This window comes from Oncorhynchus mykiss, chromosome 13 (genome assembly GCF_057628025.1).
Source record: "Oncorhynchus mykiss isolate SJ-2025 chromosome 13, ASM5762802v1, whole genome shotgun sequence".
NCBI classification, from domain to species: Eukaryota; Metazoa; Chordata; class Actinopteri; order Salmoniformes; family Salmonidae; genus Oncorhynchus; species Oncorhynchus mykiss.
In genome coordinates this window covers 51,278,499-51,297,164 of record NC_143034.1, presented here as the reverse complement: position 1 = coordinate 51,297,164, position 18,666 = coordinate 51,278,499, and the positions used below count along the sequence as shown (strand labels likewise).

At 43.7% G+C, this 18,666-nt stretch overlaps 1 protein-coding gene across 11 annotated transcripts in view; it reads right to left on the bottom strand.

The window, feature by feature from the left end:
• hdac5 (histone deacetylase 5) overlaps positions 1 to 18,666 on the bottom strand; it is an 85,788-nt gene that overhangs the window by 35,961 nt on the left and 31,161 nt on the right. The gene's annotated exons all lie outside the window — the stretch shown is intronic.

The following is an 18,666-nucleotide window of genomic DNA, read 5'->3' as shown; positions in this document are numbered from 1 at the left end:
AAACAGGTGTGGCTTTAACTCTGCAGCAAAACAATACAGCAACACTTTCTATGAGGTGCTGCATGGTTAACTATAGATGAATAATACATTTCTTCCTAGCCCAATTGATTATCGAGGCGATAACATGCTTGAGGCGTTAATTTTTAATCCAAGAACTCCACCACCTTGTCCTAGACAGACAGTTGCTAAACTTCTGGTTCAACTTTGGTTCAGAAGTCTACTTCAAAAGAAACAAACCAGACGAAACAAAAAAGCAAAAAAAAAAGGGAGGGAAGAAAAAGATAAGAGGAATCAGACTATTTTTGGTCAGAAATGGGATGTTAAAAGTCACAGTTTGAACAGCCAAGAAAAAGAAAAGTAATATGGATCTTTCTTTTTAAATGAGGCAAAAAGTTGCTTGTAAAATCCTTGGCCTTTATTTAACTAGGTAAGTCAGTTAAAAACACAAATTCTTATTTTCAATGACGGCCAAGGAACAGTGGGTTAAACTGCCTTGTTCAGGGGCAGGACAACATTAGGGATTCGGATTAGGGATTCGACCTTGCAACCTTTCGGTTACAAGCCTGATGCTCTAACCACTAGGCTACCAACTATCCTGCAACAGTATCCACCAGGAATTGTTTAAGTTATGCTTGTGCTCACCTTATTCAAAAAAAATAATTGAAACCACAATTTTCCTCTAAGAATTCTAATGATATAACCAGAGAAGTATTGTAATTTCTAAGTTTGCTGTAACTAAGCTCTATTCTTTACCACGCGAGTCCTTAAAACAATAATTAAAGAAAGCAAGGAGAATGCTCTTGAAGAAACAGCTACCTCAGAATTTAAAGTTTACAAAAAAAAAAACATATTACAGTGTGTTCGCAACCTGACAAGGTGAAAATAGAGGCAAGGGGTGAGGGGGTACCTCCTCGTTAAAAATAAACAAAGATATTGCATTGTGTGGTGTTTCAAGGCAGAAACAGAGGAAGAGGTGGGAGGGAGATTTCTGGATAAGGAAGCCAACTAGGCCTAATCAATGAAAGGGTAGATACCCTGGGGGAGGGCCAGGAAGCAGAACACTCAAATTTACTCAGATTATATTTTACTCCATGGATTACTGTAATCGCCTGTAAATGAGTCTAAAAATAGCACTCCCCCTGCCTCTCCCCCCATGATGATGGCTGTCTGCATAAAGGGTGTGTGTGTGTGTGTAAGTACACACACGTTAAAGGGAGATGGAGAGTGTATGCAGGATTTTAGGGTTAGCTCAATGTTAACTTGGCTAAAGCCGTGTATCTAGTCTGTGATAAAATCAAAACATACTGTATTCACTCAGTGCCCCTGCCTTTGCCAACAGGCAACACGAGTAGACCTAATATTGAAACTGCTCAACACTCTTATGACTGATGAGAGGCCTTACAGTGCAGTGCAATTGACTGAATAAAAGGGTCTATTTAAATGCTTTATTGTGTGTGCCATCATTGGGGAGAGGAAGACCAGTAGATGGAGACCAGCTAGTTTGCCACAGCCTTTATGTACGACAACCAAAGTTCCCCCAATTAAGACAGAAAGATCCATCTCCCAAGGGAGTATTCTAGCTTACACACTCCACTGCCAGCTTTGTGTCGCCTAATTATGCCAACCACTCCCTCTCTTCCAGAGCTGGGCGTCATTTTAAACCTCCACTCAAAGCCGTTAGTTATACGAGACGCTGTCACACAAAGGCATGGATTATGCCTCCTCTGCCCCTTCTTCCTCCAATAACATGGAGGATGTGAGTCTTCTAGAGAGAGGGCCAGAGGAAATAATTATTTCTAATCAAATTATCACATTAATTAGGCCCTAGCCAGACAAGGACGGAGGAGAGGAGAGCTACAAGCCAGGTGAGCATAGCAGGAGTACAATAAGGGTACAAAAAAAGTTTGACATCCAGGGTACCCCCATCCCCTGTTCTGATTGTCGGACTGGTCGTTGATTGGATAGATGAAAGAAAAGTATCAATGAGATCAATTTTGTTGCCGCCATGAATTAAGCAAGCCATTAAATTCAGCCAATAGACGAGCACACTGCTGCTAACTGGATGCACAAGCATTTTAGACTCCAGGGGATCTAATGGGAACCCCTGCTGTGTTTGACATTGGCAATTTTATTTTTATTTAACTAGGCAAGTCAGTTAAGACCAAATTCTTATTTACAATAATGACCTACCCCGGCCAAACCCTAACAACGCTGGGCCAATTGTGCACCACCCATCACGGCCGATTGTGATAGTCTGGAATCGAACCAGGGTCTGTAGTGACGCTTCTAGCACTGGGAAGCAGTGCCTTAGACCGCTGTGCCCCTTGGGAGCCCCAATAAACATGTCAGTAAGTAAGAAGTGTCTTTTGGTCTTCTTGTAAAAGGCTTCAATTAGTTTCAAGTTGCGGCTTGTCATGCAATATGTACGTTTTCAATTGAAACTGTACATTTACTTCTCCGAGGAACCCCTTTGTTTACTCTCAAAATGGCTGCACCATAGTATAGCCTAGATCTGCTTCTATCTATAGCTGGAGCCAACGGCACTCTCCCTACACCTGCAATCCTTTCCTTCTGCTCCTCCATTTTCAGAGCGCCCCCGACACTCATCTCTCGCTCTTCCCTTTCTCTCTCGCTCCCAGCAGAGATTAGACACAAGCAGCGACAGAACAAAGTCTGCCTGCGAAAAATGTCTGTTATAAATAACCCTGGATTAATAATGCACGGGGGGGGGGGAGAAGGGGTAGCACACTGCGCTTTTAAAAGCGCACGCTTCTATTTTGGGTTTTTCCAAATTTTTGATTGCTGCTCGCTCAGTAGCTTCCAGCTCATCCCTGCTATCTCCGTCTTGGATGCGGATGCTGCAGAGGCAGCTACAAAAGGGAATATGGCATTCCCTTGCAGAGTACAGGCTTTGATCTAGCTATATCTGTTTATGTGGAAAACACAAAGAGCAACTGCCCCTAAAAATCAACTAATCCCTTTGAAAACAGAGTCAGAAACATTTATAGTGTGAAAATTGACTACAACGTGTAAATAGGATAATTTGACATAAAAGGCAGTCATCTAAAACGGAGTATGGATCCTCAGTGCGTCACAACGAGTAAATTAAGGTTGGGTTTGGATTACAATTGTCAACAGATCATGCCCACTTTTGCCAAGCTCCACGTGCAAAACGCCCGCCCTCTTCCCTTCATTGAACGTGGCTCCAATATTTAATCACCCCAAACACGTTCCAATGATCACGTGCCCTATACGACTAGATCAAGCCTCCACAGCCAAAGATCTATGGTTTGCATGCCCTGCCGAAGGAACCTAGCTAGTATGTGGAATAGACCTAGCTAGTGTGTGGAGGGCTTCAGTCCCCAAGTCTGCACCAGTAACGCTAGGTTGATGTGCAACGACCGGTGGTCGTGAGTATAACCAGAGATACTGGATAGTGGTTTTAGAAAGTATTCATACCCCTCGACATATTCCCCAAAAATAAATTGTTACAGCCTGAATTCAAAATGGGTGAGGAAAAAAGTATTCCATCTACACACAATACCCCATAATGACAAAGGGAAAACATGTTTTTAGAAATGTTTGCAAATTTAAATAACTATTCACACCCCTAAGTCAATTCACGTTAGAATCCCCTTTAGCAGCGATTACAGCTGTGAGTCTTTCTGGGTAAGTCTGTCCATTACTATTCTTTAAGCGCTGTCAAATTAGTTGTTGATCAATGCGAAACAACCATTTCAAGTCTTGCCATAGATTGTCAAGCAGATTTAATCAGCTATTTGTAACGTTGGAAGACATTTTCTGACCGATGCATGCTACATTTGGTTTGATTTCAGGTCCGCAAACCGATCCAGTCGTATCTTAAAACATTTGAATTGGGACCAATCGTTACATCCCAACAGATATTAGAACAGTTTGTTGGTTTCCAAGGTGTGTGGACTGGGGATTATATGGTGACTAAACATAAACATCAGAAACTTAGTCCCCTGTCTAATCACAGAATGGATTTAACAGGCCAGCCAGGACCAGAGTAATAAGCTTGTGAGGGATCTTGCCTTTGTGGACTCATTAAGCTAGTACTGCAATGACCAGCTGCCCAAGATACTAAACATCACCCCTTCAACTATGATTAGCCCGTCCCTTAATCTTCCCATGCTTCCAAGGTAAAGGAGGTCCAGATGGTACACTACATTGAGAATCATGGGTGAACGGAGAGCATGTCGGGGAGAGGACTGAGGAACTCTCCTTGGCTGCCCTCATTCTAGTCAGTGGCTGTCTCAAGAGACTCACTCTTTAATCCAGAAACTGAGGTGCAGAACCATCGCCACCAAAGTCACCAACCAGAGCTCAGTGCATGCCGGTACACTGGTTTTTATTCTATCAGACAGGACTCAGTGGCCAGCAGTGGCCCTAGCAAGGTGGGAGACCCTGGGAGGGACCTGAAGGTAAAACATTTTAAACACCATGCTTACCCTGCGGACTGCGAACTGTGCATTCATTAGGCTCTCAGACAGCACGGAAACATTTGTGAATCTTATCGCACCATAAAAACGGGGGTGACAATGGCTAGGCCCACAGTGTGCTGGAATAGAAGTACAGTCTGCTTTTTTGACAAAAATGGTCAACCTCTGCACAATCCAAAATTCTGCAAAAAGTACAGGTCTTGTTAAGAGTTTTATTAGCATAAGTATAGCTAAGCACGATATTTATCACTGTTGCGTCCTCTGTCCATGAGTCAAACACATGGCTGTCTCAATAGTCAAGCATGTGCCACCTCCTCGTGACGACTGATCGATCATTCCACTCAGCTAGGAACGTACAGTCTGAAGTGCAGCCATATATTATTCAAGTTGTTACAAGCTTTCTTTACAGTCTCTTTTTTTAGGTCTGCAAAACAGAGGGTGCAGCTTACGTCATGGTTCTTTTCTTTAGCAACGCTACACCAACTACACTTTGGAAAGACAAGAGAGTAAGCAAAACAGCATGAATATTGCTTTCCAGAAATAGCACAAAGCAACATGAGGTAGGTTGCCCTGTCAAATCTGCTCTGCACCCTCTCCTTGTTAGCCACACACAGCAAAGAGAAAGAGCGGAGAAAGAGAAGGAGGCTCGAAACAGAAGCTGGCCTGATCTGTTCAGTTTTGACAAAAATGGTGCCCAGATTAAAAATGGGAAAGACGAGGGAGAGAGAGAGCACAGGCAGGGTGATAGCCTATATTTACGTCCTTTGGAACAGTCTTATAGCGGTCGGAGCCTCATCCTGATGCTAATAGGAGAGGAGGTTGTAAATAGCCTGTGTGATTTATGTGCCTCAGGAACCCCCAAAGCCTTGGCAGGCCTTCTGCAGGGGTAGCTCCTTGCTCTGGGAAAACAAGAAACTAGTAGTTTCTTCTGAGGAAGCCCAAAAAAGACACTTATTGCTATGGCTTGCTTGTAAGCTAACATTTACCCAGTAGCTTGCCTGTTCCTTTGATTCTCCCTTTGGTATGCAACTGTTGATCGCCATGTAGCAATGCATGGATGTTAGAACATAATGGGCCTGGAGCGGATTACAGATTGCTGCTGCCCGGATAGAGTCACGCGATGGGGACATGGCTAGCTGAAATTCAGGCCTTCACCCAGACTAAAGAATTTGAAAGGAAAATTCTGGGAGCATTCTGAGTTTTCCTACAGCAAACAGCTCCCTGTTGTCGTCTCCGTTTTACCTGAACCATAAAGAATGTTGAGCCTTGAACATAAGGCACTCTACTCCAGCACACTCCAAACACTGTCCCATTCAAATGAAGTAGCCTACACAAACACACTCTGGTGCACACAATCCCTGAAGGGTTGATTTGTTAGACACATGGGATAGCCTTCCTTTTGAAAAGAGGGGGGGAAATTATGGAAAGCATAAACATTGAGACGATGAAATGTCATCGCTAAGCACTGACCTGAGAGTCTGCCACTGTTTACATGTTCTATAAATGTTCCGGCATTGACGTCAAACGCTTGCATGGGAGGAATGTTGTTTTCTTGGTAAACTTCTATGTGTGGTGCGGAATTCATTTCATACCGCTTTTTAGCGGTAGGGGAGGGTTTGGCTCGGTTTGAATATATCCCAGTTGAAATAGAGCTCCTCATATCCAAATAAAAGATAAAAAAACAGACCAGCATTTTATAGTGACGCACGTAATTATTTTGTAATAATATGATCCCTCAGAAGCTGCAGCTGCATATTGGCAGTGGCTTATTTTACAAAGAAAATCCCTGAAACATAAGTGAGTTTTTGTTTTGAAGCGCATCCTTTTCTTTAAAAATATAGTGTCACACTCTTAAGGGAACCTTGGAAGCTTCCAAGGAAAACCTTTGTATAGAAACATTCTATTCATAAATCATAGACCGCAACTTTAAAAACAAATGATCTTGGGCATAGCCAAGATCGCCAGTAAAGGCCTCTTGATATTAATGGGTGTGTATTGTGGCCTAGTCCAGAGAAAGTCCTTCAGCTGCCCATCTGCTCAAAAGAGGGTACCATCCCCCTGGGCTAAAAGCAGTGATCATGGACCCCTTCAGGATTCACACAACTTTATTTGTCAGCGATATAAATAGCGCCAGCCTTTAATGAAGTCTGACTTTCTCGGAGCTAAAATAGAACCCCTGTGGCCTCGCTGCTTCTCAGCCACAACAGTGGAGTCTGCAGCAGGATCAAGTTACATGTTCACACACAGAAACACGTGATACCAGTGTACTGGAGACAAGAACCAAGAGAGGTTGAAGTGTGTGCCACCTCCTGCTGGATTCAACAGCAAAGCATTTTGCCCTCCTTGGCATCTGGGGTGTCCATGGAACGTACCCATATAAATGCCAATCCATTTGCGTTTGTCACCACAGTGATTTGTAATGTAGTCAATTGCTGCACATTTTATAACAGTTGCCCTTCAAAACAGATATTAAAAGACAGCCCTTGGGATCACATGCAGGAGGCAAAAAGGCGCTGAGAGGACCCTGGTCCCTCCCAGAGGGAGCTCCGCTCAGTGACAGTTTCAGCACAAATGCATGAATCAATATTTGGAGAGCAGATCGAGTCCCAACTGGAGTTCCCTGGCCCGCAGCGGAGGACTCTGTGTGGGTAACGAGAGTCTGGGGACAGCTGGTCCGCCAGGGCGTCTCTGGTGTCAGCCAGGATGAATGCATCAGTGCACCAGCCACCCACCCACAACCTCGCCACGCCACCAATGGGACACTTCCTATTGAGGTAGTCCTGCATCCCCGTCCCGGGTGTGTCGGGCAAAATTGCACATACTTGTATCCGACCTGTCTAGGGCTTTTGAATGCTAGGAGGGGAGCATCAATAGTTGTATCCAGGTCTTTTCACCTTTATTTAACTAGTCGAGTCAATTAAGAACACATTCTTATTTTCAATGACAGCCTAGGAACGGTGGGTTAACTGCCTCGTTCAGGGGAAGAATGAATCCCTGAGCTGACAAGGTAAAAATCTGTCAATCTTGCAGTTAACTAGTCCAACGCTCTAACCACCTGCCTTACATTGCACTCTGAGGAGCCTGCCTGTTACGCGAATGCAGTAAGCCAAGGTAAGTTGCTAGCTAGCATTAAACTTATTGTAGGCCTCCCGGGTGGCGCAGTGGTTAAGGGCGCTGTACTGCAGCGCCAGCTGTGCCATCAGAGTCCCTGGGTTCGCCCAGGCTCTGTCGTAACCGGCCGCGACCGGGAGGTCCGTGGGGCGACGCACAATTGGCCTAGCGTCGTCCGGGTTAGGGAGGGATTGGTCGGTAGGGATCTCCTTGTCTCAACGCGCACCAGCGACTCCTGTGGCGGGCCGGGCGCAGTGCGCGCTAGCCAAGGTTAGGAGGTGCACGGTGTAGCCTCCGACACATTGGTGCGGCTGGCTTCCGGGTTGGATGCGCGCTGTGTTAAGAAGCAGTACGGCTGGTTGGGTATCGGAGGACGCATGACATTCAGCCTTCATCTCTCCCGAGCCCGTACGGGAGTTGTAGCAATGAGACAAGATAGTAGCTACTACAACAATTGGATACCACGAAATTGGGGAGAAAAAGAGGTGAAATAAAAAATAAAAAAAACTTATTGTAAAAAAACCAATCACAATCACTACACATGGTTGATGATATTACTAGTTTATCTAGCGTGTCCTGCATTGCATATAATCGATGCGGTGCGTATCGTTGCTCCAATGTGTACCTAACCATAAACATCAACGCCTTAAAATCAATACACAGAAGTATATCTTTTTAAACCTGCATATTTAGCGTTTTTTTTTTTAAATCCAGGTTAGCAGGCAATATTAACCAGGTGAAATTGTCACTTCTCTTGCGTTCATTGCTCGCAGAGTCAGGGAAAATGCAGTTTGGGCCTCCTTGCCAGAATTTTACGTAATTATGACATAACATTGAAGGTTGTGCAATGTAACAGGAATATTTAGACTTATGCATGCCACCCGTTAGATAAAATAAGGAACGGTTCCGTATTTCACTGAAAGAATAAACGTCTTGTTTTCGAGATGATAGGTCATTAATATGCTCGAATCTGGAAACTAAGGCTCATATTTCTGTGTTATGTTAGAACTAAGTCTATGATTTGATAGAGTAGTCTGACTGAGCAGTGGTAGGCAGCAGCAGGCTCATAAGCATTCATTCAAACAGCACTTACGTGCGTTTTGCCAGCAGCTCTGCTGTTTATGACTTCAAGCCTATCAACTCCCGAGATTAGGCTGGTGTAACCGATGTGAAATGGCTAGCTAGTTAGCAGGGTGCGCGCTAATAGCGTTTCAAATGGTGACGTCACTGAGACTTGGAGTAGTTATTCCCCTTGCTCTGCATGGGTAACGCTGCTTCGAGGGTGGCTGTTGTCGTTGTGTTCCTGGTTCGAGCGAGGAGAGGGACGGAAGCTATAGTGTTACACTGGCAATAAAGTGCCTATAAGAACATCCAATAGTCAAAGGTTAATGAAATACAAATGGTAGCGAGAAATAGTCCTATAATAACGACAACCTAAAACTTCTTACCTGGGAATATTGAAGACTCATGTTAAAAGAAACCACCAGCTTTCATATGTTCTCATGTTCTGAGCAAGGAACTTAAACGTTAGCTTTCATACATGGCACATATTGCACTTTTACTTTCTTCTCCAACACTTTGTTTGTGCATTATTTAAACCAAATTGAACATGTTTCATTATTTATTTGCGGCTAAATTGATTTTATTGATGTATTATATTAAGTTAAAATAAGTGTTAATTCGGGGCCTCCCGGGTGGCGCAGTGGTCTAGGGCACTGCATCACAGCGCTAGCAGAGACTCTGGGTTCGCACCCAGGCTCTATCGCAGCCGGCCGCGACCGGGAGGTCCGTGGGGCGACGCACAATTGGCCTCAAACTCTTTTGTATCGTCTGAAATCTCCAAAGATTGGAAAGCTGCCACATTCATCCCCCTCTTCAAAGGGGGCGACACTAGACCCAAACTGCTACAGACCTATATCTATCCTACCCTGCCGTTATAAGGTCCTCCGCCACGCTCAAGGTCCCAAACGATATCATAACCGCCATCGATAAGAGACATTACTGTGCAGCCGTCTTCATCGACCAGGCCAAAGCTTTCGACTCTGTCAATCACCACATTATTATTGCCAGGCTCAACAGCCTTGGTTTCTCAAATGACTACCTCGCCTGGTTCACCAACTACTTCTCAGACAGAGTTCAGTGTGTCAAATCGGAGAGCCTGTTGTCCGGACGTCTGGCAGTCTCTATGGGGGTGCCACAGGGTTCAATTCTCAGGCCGACTCTCTTCTCTGTATACGTCATTGTCGCCGCTCTTGCTGCTGGTGATTCTTTGATCCACCTCTACGCAGACGACACCATTCTGTGTACTTCTGGCCCTTCTTTGGACACTTAACAAACCACCAGCCTCCAACTGCTCTTAAATGCAAGTAAACTAAATGCATGCTCTTCAACCGATCCCTGCCTGCACCTGCCCGCCCACCCAGCATCACTATTCTGGACTTATTTGTTCTGACTTACCTGGACGGTATTTGTAGCTGTCCACATATTGTAAATCTAGAATTGGCTTCCTATTTCGCAACAAAGCATCCTTCACTCATGCTGCCAAACATACCCTCATAAAACTGACCATCCTACCGATCCTCGACTTCAGCAATGTCATTTACAAAATAGCCTACGCCACTCTACTCAACACATTTGATGCAGTCTATCACAGTGCCATTTGTTTTGTCAAAGTCCCATATACTACCCCCCACTGTGACCTGTATGCGCTTGTTGGCTGGCCCTCGCTTCATATTCGTCGCCAAACCTACTGGCTCCAGGTCATCTACAAGACTTTGCTAGGTAAAGCCCCGCCTTGTCTCAACTCACTGGTTACCATAGCAGCACCCACCTGTAGCACGTATCACTCCAGCAGGTATATTTCACTGGTCACCCCCAAAGCCAATTCCTCCATTGGCTGCCTTTCCTTCCAGTTCTCTTCTGCCAATGACTGGGACAAACTGCCAATTTTTTTTTATAATAATCACTGAAGCTGGAGACATATCTCCCTCACTAACTTTAAAGACCAGCTATCAGAGCAGCTCACAAATCACTGCACCTGTACATGGCCCTTCTGTAAATAGCCCATCAAACTACCTCATCCCCATACTGTATTTATCTAGCTCCTTTGCACCCCAGTATCTCTACTTGTACAGTATCTCTACTTGCACATCTCTACTTGCACACATGTTTAATTGCTATATTGTAATTATTTCACCACTATGGCCTATTTATTGCCTTAACTCGCTTATTTGCACACTGTATATAGACTTTCTACTGTAATATTGACTGTGTTTTGTTTATTCCATGTGCAGCTGTATTATTGTGTGTCGAACTGCTTTGCTTTTATCTTGGCCAGGTCGCAGTTGTAAATGAGAACTTGTTCTCAACTAGCCTACCTGTTTAAATAAAAAGGTACAATTAAAAATTTTATCATTTGTGGGTTCGATTTACAGGCTCAAAATGGAAATAACTTTCTTCTGAAACTCGTCAGTCTATTCTTGTTCTGAGAAATGAAGGCTATTCTATGTGAGAAATTGCCAAGAAACTGAAGATCTCGTACAACGCTGTGTACTACTCCCTTCACAGAACAGAGCAAAACGGGCTCTAACCAGAATAGAAAGAGCAGCGGGAGAACCCGGTGCACAACTGAGCAAGAGGACAAGTACATTAGTGTCTAGTTTGACAAACCGACGCCTCACAAGTCCTCAACTGGCAGCTTCATGAAATAGTACCCACAAGTCAACAGCGAAGAGGCGAGACTGCAACTCTGCCTAGAAGGCCAGCATCCCAAAGAAAAAGACATATCACAGACTGGCCAATGAAAATATTAAGATCGGCAAAAGAACCAAATCGGATCACAAAGAATATCCGTGAGACGCAGAAAAAATGAAAAGATGCTGAGGAGTACTTGACACCATCTGTCAAGCATGGTTGAGGCAATGTGATGGTCTGGGGGTGCTTTAGTGGTGGTAAAGTGGGAGATTTGTACAGGGTAAAAGGGATCTTGACGAAGGCTATCACTCCTTTTGCAACGCCATGCTGTACCTTGTGGACGGCGCTTAATTGGAGCCAATTTCCTCCTACAACAGGACAATGACCCAAAGCACAGCTCCAAACTATGCAATAACTATTTGGGGAAGAAGCAGTCAGCTGTTATTCGGTCTATAATGGAGTGGCCAGCACAGTCACCGGATCTCAACCCTATTGAGCTGTTGTGGGAGCAGCTTGACCGTATGGTACATAAGTGCCCATCAAGCCAATCCAACTTGTGGGAGGTGCTTCAAGAAGCATGGGGTGAAGTCTTTTCAGATTACCTCAACAAATTGACAACTAGAATGCCAAAAGGTCTGCAAGGCTACAATTGCTGCAACTGGAGGATTCTTTGACAAAAGCAAAGTTTGAAGGAGACTTAAAACAAAAAATGTAATCATTATTTATAACCTTGTCAACGTCTTGACAATATTTCCCATTCGTTTTACAACTAATTTCATGTCTGTTTTCATGGAAAACAAAAGGACATATCTAAGTGACCCCAAACTTTGAGTGGGCGCACTCACATAACTGCTTTTCTGCAATAATATCCTGCCTCTAAATATACCCCCCCCCCAACCATAATAGGACTACTCTAATTACTACCACTAACAATATCAGGTAAGAGTCGACTCCCATTACGATATTTTTAGCATTAGTATGGGATAAAATGTTTGTACATTCATTATTATTGATGTTTAAGAATTTCTGATCAGTAATGAGCCTATCACAATCTAAAAGTCAGAAATTATTTTAGATAAGAGTTGATTAAGAGAAAGGATTCAGCAGATATGACTTCTATTTGACCAAGACAGATTACACAAATTACACAATAAACCTAATTATAATCTAGTCAGTTCAACAACATAGCATATCTAGAGTGAAGGTTGTCAGAGACTGTTGGTCAGTAGGTAATGCTTCATGACAGCCAGCTGAGGTGAAGACAGTTCCAGGACAGTGCCTCTGACACATCCCATTGATCGTGGAGTGCAGGGCAGGTAGCAATGTAGGTAAGGTAAGAGATGATTGTCTGGGAATACACCACGCATGTACAGACACACACACCCACCCAACTCCACCATCCCAGACATGGAAGAGAGCACAGCACAGGGCTGGTAAACAGGCGTGACATGCCTGGGCGCCCATTATAGCACTGGAACATAAGAGGGGGGAGAGTGCTGCGGGTTGACAAGCCCTGGTGGTGACGGGGGGGGGGGGGGGGGCATTGCTATATTTAAATTTGTCTTAATTTAGCAACCTCTAGGAAGAAAACAAGCTTAGTACTCAAATAATACTCTGAATATTCCCCCACACATCACTGTTGGTGGGTAGCAAATGTCCTCTACTTGTGGAGGTCCTCTACTCGTGGAGAGCAGACTATAACAGACTCATGTACAGGACAGCGAGAACACAGCAGGCCTGCTCTGCAGTCAGTCCCTCCATACATTTTCACCCCTCACATAACTCTTGCATCCATCTTGAAACTGAAAACATACACAGAACATTCAAAATTCATAAAACTGTTACCCAAGGCCCCATATGATTCATAATGCGGTTTGAATGGACTAAATAAGGCATTTTGGATCCGTCAGAAAAAGGACCACAACAAATCAAGCAGAGTATGACTAAACGACAAGAAGCTTTTAAGACAACCCTTTAATTAGGCCTATCACAAGGCACATCTAATTTGAGCATGGCATATTGAAACTAAAATCAGGGATTTCTAAAAAAGATTAGGACTACTAAATTAGCTACAATTCAAACTACCAAATGCATATGCAAGGAACCAGCCAAGCCTAGTACCTTCCCTGCATAGAGTGGTAGAATGAGGGCTAATGGTGGAATCATGGGTTGTTTCAGAAAGGGGTTGTCGGTGTAAACGGGACTATCAAACATTCCATCTCAATAAGGATCTGGACCACATGAAAGGCCCTAGTGATTCCTGGTTGGCTCACAGTTCCGACGCATACGTCTGCACTTGCCTGCTCATAATTACAGGTCCCTGTTGCAGTGAGGGTTGTGGGCAGCCTCCAGCAGCTGGCTGTAGTGCGTAGCCTCGTGCTAGCATATTACCTGCTCTAAAAAAAACATCTGCAAACTCCAAAACCGTTTTGACGTAGCAACCGGCCAAGAGGCTCAGAACATGCAGGGCTTTAAAAAAGGGCTCCAACTGTATAGCTGGATTGCAACAGTCATGACAGAGTTGGCAATAACTGAACTCGAGTTTCAATACGAGCCCTTATGAGTCTTTTTGAGAAGAACGTTTTTCAAATTTGTACAATTTGCATCATGTGATTACTGTGATCCCTTTGTGACCAATGGGCCAAAAGGAGGACCAAGGCAGTGAACAATTACAAGGTAGTGACTAGTGACTGAGGCATAACTGTGACAAAGCACCTTGTGCCACTAAACCAATTGGTTAAAATGCATGACTGTGAAAGTGTTTTGTGGCCTAGTGACCTTGTTCTTGGCCCCATATAAGCCCCAACAATCCCTTGTTGACATCACCACAGCATCTTTCAAAGAAACTGGAACAAATCAATGTTCTACCTCATCCAGTGAGAATAGACCTCTGACCACTGTACAGATGTACAAAGCAAAGTGGAGGGTGGTGACAGCCAGCTGCAGGAAGAGGGCGATAACATAATGAAGTCACAGGCTGATCACTGAAAGTCATCATGTTGAAGTGAAATGACCAGGAGGGAGATACAGATCCATGTTTGCATGCCAGTGATTTCACATGGTGTGTTACAATGATATAGCCTAATGATGATATAGACCTCCAAGCCAATATCAGCTATATCAGATCTCCAAGTGTATGCTGCTCCCAAGTCTAGCCACTAAGTCTAGCAAGATGAAGGAGCTGATCATGGACTACAGGAAAAGGAGGGCCGAACAGGCCCACATTAACAGCTTCTACCCCAAAGCCATAAGACTGATGAACATCTAATCAAAATGGCCACCCGGACTATTTACATTGACCTCCCTTTGTTTTTACACTGCTGCTACTCGCTGCTTATTATCTATGCATAGTCACTTTACCCCTATCTACATGTACAAATTACCTCGACTAACCTGTACCCCTCTACACAGTACAAGATACTGTATATAGCCTCGTTATTGTTATGTAATGTTCGTGTTACTTTTAGATTTTTTTATTTAGTAAATATTTTAACTATTTATTTTAACGGCATTGTTGGTTAAGAGCTTGTGACAAACATTTGAAGAGTTATTGTTGTGCTGAAGAATGTGCCGTTTACTGTTAAATCACTTGAAATACAGTAAACATTGAATAAGTCTGAACATCTCTTAAATGTACTTTAACACGCAATGAAATTTCTGATGCTGATTCTTAAAATACAGGACATGTAGCCAAGTTTGTGTGCATAAACATGTCGACAACTCAGTAAGTTATATAAATACAGGAGGATTTTCAGGAGACCAAGCCAGTGACAAGTCAATCTAGTTTATTTAGCTCACCTATCACCTAGCTGTAATTGCCACCCGACTAAGGAGTTCACTCATCATTGATTTTTTTCTTTGAAGAATGTCAGTGTGATTTGTCTGAAACAGAATGGCAGGTTTGACAGGGTCAGGTATCTGGTTGCTGCAAATTCATTCAGTCACCCATTCAGTTGCAAATCTGTAATCCATCTAATCCCAAATTATTCCCTCTGATCTGCAGCAGTAAGTGCTGCTTTTCCATGATCTAAATCAAGGTTTGATTAATACAAAATATTGCCAAGCCTCTAAAGTGTCGCAGCGGTCTTCGGCACTGCATCGCAGTGTTGCGGCGTCATTAAGGCCTGGGGTTCGTTCTCAGGCTGTGTCACAACCGGCCATGACCGAGAGTCCCGTAGGGCGGCGCACAATTGGCCAAGCATCATCCGGGTTAGGGGACAGTTTGGCCGGGGGGGGGGTGGCTTAACTTGACTCCTCTCGCTCAAGCGACTCCTTGTAGCGGGCCGGGCGCTTGCAAGCTGGCTTCCGGGTTAAGCGAGCAGGTGTTAAGAAGCACGGCTTGGCGGGTCATGTTTTGGAGGACGCATGACCCGACCTTCGCCTCTCCCGAGCCCATTGGGGAGTTGCAGGGAGAAGATGGTGATCACGAGATTGGGTAGAAAAAAGGGGTAAAAATGACACAAAAAAACAAATCAATTACCATATGCAGCAAGAGTCTACTGCACTGGTTGTGTCAGTCGCACACAAAGCCTTTCCCTGTAAACTAGAATGCCCGCTTAAAAATCAGACAGAGCCATCTGTTGTCCACAGTGATAGTCAAACCAACACACACGCCACCTGATGACACTTTTTCTCCAGTGACAAAACAGCAGCATGCAGCTTACACACAAACAAATACACCAGGCACAGAAACAAAGGCAAACCATTAAAAGGTATAGGGTAGACAGTCGTATGCCTGCTACTTATTTAACCACAGTTCACATCATGGAGTAAATGGCAGATGAGTCTCAATACATCAGGGCATATGGAAGGAGCAAGGGCATAGATTCACCTCTAGCCGATTAGAATGGTCAGCACCAGTTATGGAGCCCTTCAAGTCACTGATGTCATGGAGGTTGGATTATCATACACAACCGTTCCAAGTTTTTGGTCACTTAGAAATGTCCTTTGTTTTCCATGAAAACATACATGAAATGAGTTGTAAAATTAATAGGAAATAGTCAAGAAGTTGACAGGGTTATAAATAAGGATTTTAAATTGAAATAACAATTAATAATAATTGTGTTCAAACTTTGCTTTCGTCAAAGAATCCTCCAGTTGCAGCAATTACAGCCTTGCAGACCTTTGGCATTCAGGTTGTCAATTTGTTGAAGTAATCTGAAGAGATTTCACCCCATGCTTCCTGAAGCACCTCCCACAAGTTGGATTGACTTGATGGGCACTTATGTACCATACGGTCAAGCTGCTCCCACAACAGCTCAAATAGGGTTGAGATCCGTTGACTATAATGGAATGGCCAGCACAGCTAGAATACCAGCTGACGACTTCTTCCCTAAATAGTTATTGCATAGTTTGGAGCTGTGCTTTGGGTCATTGTCATGTCGTAGGAGGAAATTAGCTCCAATTAAGCACCGTCCTCAGGGTATACCATGGTGTTGCAAAATGGAGTGATAGCCTTACTTCAAGATCCCTTTCACCCTGTACAAATCTCCCACTTTACTACCACCAACGCACCCCCAGACCATCACATTGCCTCCACCATGCTTGATAGATGGCGTCAAGTACTCCTCAGCATCTTTTCATTTTTTTCTACATCTCACGAATGTTCTTTGTGATCCGAGCACCTCAAAACTTTGATTATTTTGCCCATCTTAATCTTTTCATTGGCCAGTCAGATATGGCTTTTTCTTTGCAACTCTGCCTAGAAGGCCAGCATCCCAGAGTTGCCTCTTCGCTGTTGACGTTGAGACTGGTGTTTTGCGGGTACTATTTCATGAAGCTGCCAGTTGAGGACTTGAGGCATCGGTTTGTCAAACTAGACACTAATGTACTTAGAGCCCGTTTGCTCTGTTCTGTGAAGGGAGTAGTACACAGCGGTGTACGAGATCTTCAGTTTCTTGGCAATTTCTCACATGGAAGAGCCTTCATTTCTCAGAACAAGAATAGACTGACGAGTTTCAGAAGAAAGTTATTTGTTTCAGGCCATTTTGAGCCTGTAAATCGAACCCACAAATGCTGATGCTGCAGATACTCAACTAGTCTAAAGAAGGACAGTTTTATTGCTTCTTTAATCAGAACAGTTTTCAGCTGTCATAACATAATTGCAAAAATAGTTTTCTAATGATCAATTAGCCTTTTAAAATTATAAACTAGGATTAGTTTACGTGTCATTGGAAAACAGGAGTGATTGCTGATAATGGGCCTCTGTACGCCTATGTAGATATTCCATGAAAATTAATTCCACCGTTTCCAGCTACAATAGAAATGTACAACATTAACAATGTCTACACTGTATTTCTGATCTATTTCATGTTATTTTAATAGACAATTTTCTTTGCTTTTCTTCAAAAACAAGGACATTTCTAAGCGACACCAAACTTTTGAACGGTAGTGTATGTCTGGAGAAACAGTAACAAATCAGATTTATCATATGAGGAAACCACTGATATCGTGTGAGGTTGGATCATCATAAAACCTATATGTCTGGACTGAGCAACGGTAACACTGCTAAAACAGGTGCAGCCAGGAAGCTTCCGGTGGAGGGTAACCATTGTTGCCGCAGGTCAGGTCCCCGTCACTTTATGATCCTGGTTGAGCCGATCAAAAGGACCTGGCATTCCTTTATTTCCTGTGGTCTTGATGGTGGAGCTTTTTAATAAACATGTTAAGTGTTAAGGACTTGTCTACTGCGTCTGTGGACAACAAAGACCTCCCTTCACAGGGTCCAGTTTTTGTAACAGGCTGGCATTTACAAACCTGAGCAAAAACACCTTCAGTAGCACCTCACACTTCGAGGGAAATTCTACTAAAGTTACAAAAACTTTTCACAGGATTAAAGTACAAGGTGTCAAGACAGTCAGAGCAGAAAAACTTTGGTGCATTTTGTAAACTCACTACTTTTTCCCCCCTTTACTAGCGCCAACTTTATCTTGAGCATAGTCCTTGACACGATAGAACACGTATGCTCATTGTAATAGGAAACACCTTATTTAAAGAAACAGCCTTTGCCTAGCCTATTATCTACCCATCCATCTAGGACCTATTTTACAGGAACACACAAACCAGGTAAAGTCCCCAAAAAGGTCCTGCCCCAGATTCTAAAAGCTCTTTAAAACATGACTAAATCACCATTACCAAATGTCAGCACGATCCAGTCATGTTTTTCACAAATTAACCGTACCAAGGTCAGTGCCAGCGGGACAATTCATGAAGGTTAGAAAACCAAAGAAAATGCGCACATCCACTTATTTGAACAGGTGTCGGGTAAACAAGCATATGCAAGAGAACCACCCACATGCTGCTCTATAGCCGTTCTGCTCTGTTGATTTAAGCACGGGTGAGCAGTAAATCCATCCCCCCCATCCTCTCAGCGCACACTAGGACGTAGAAGCTGTAGATG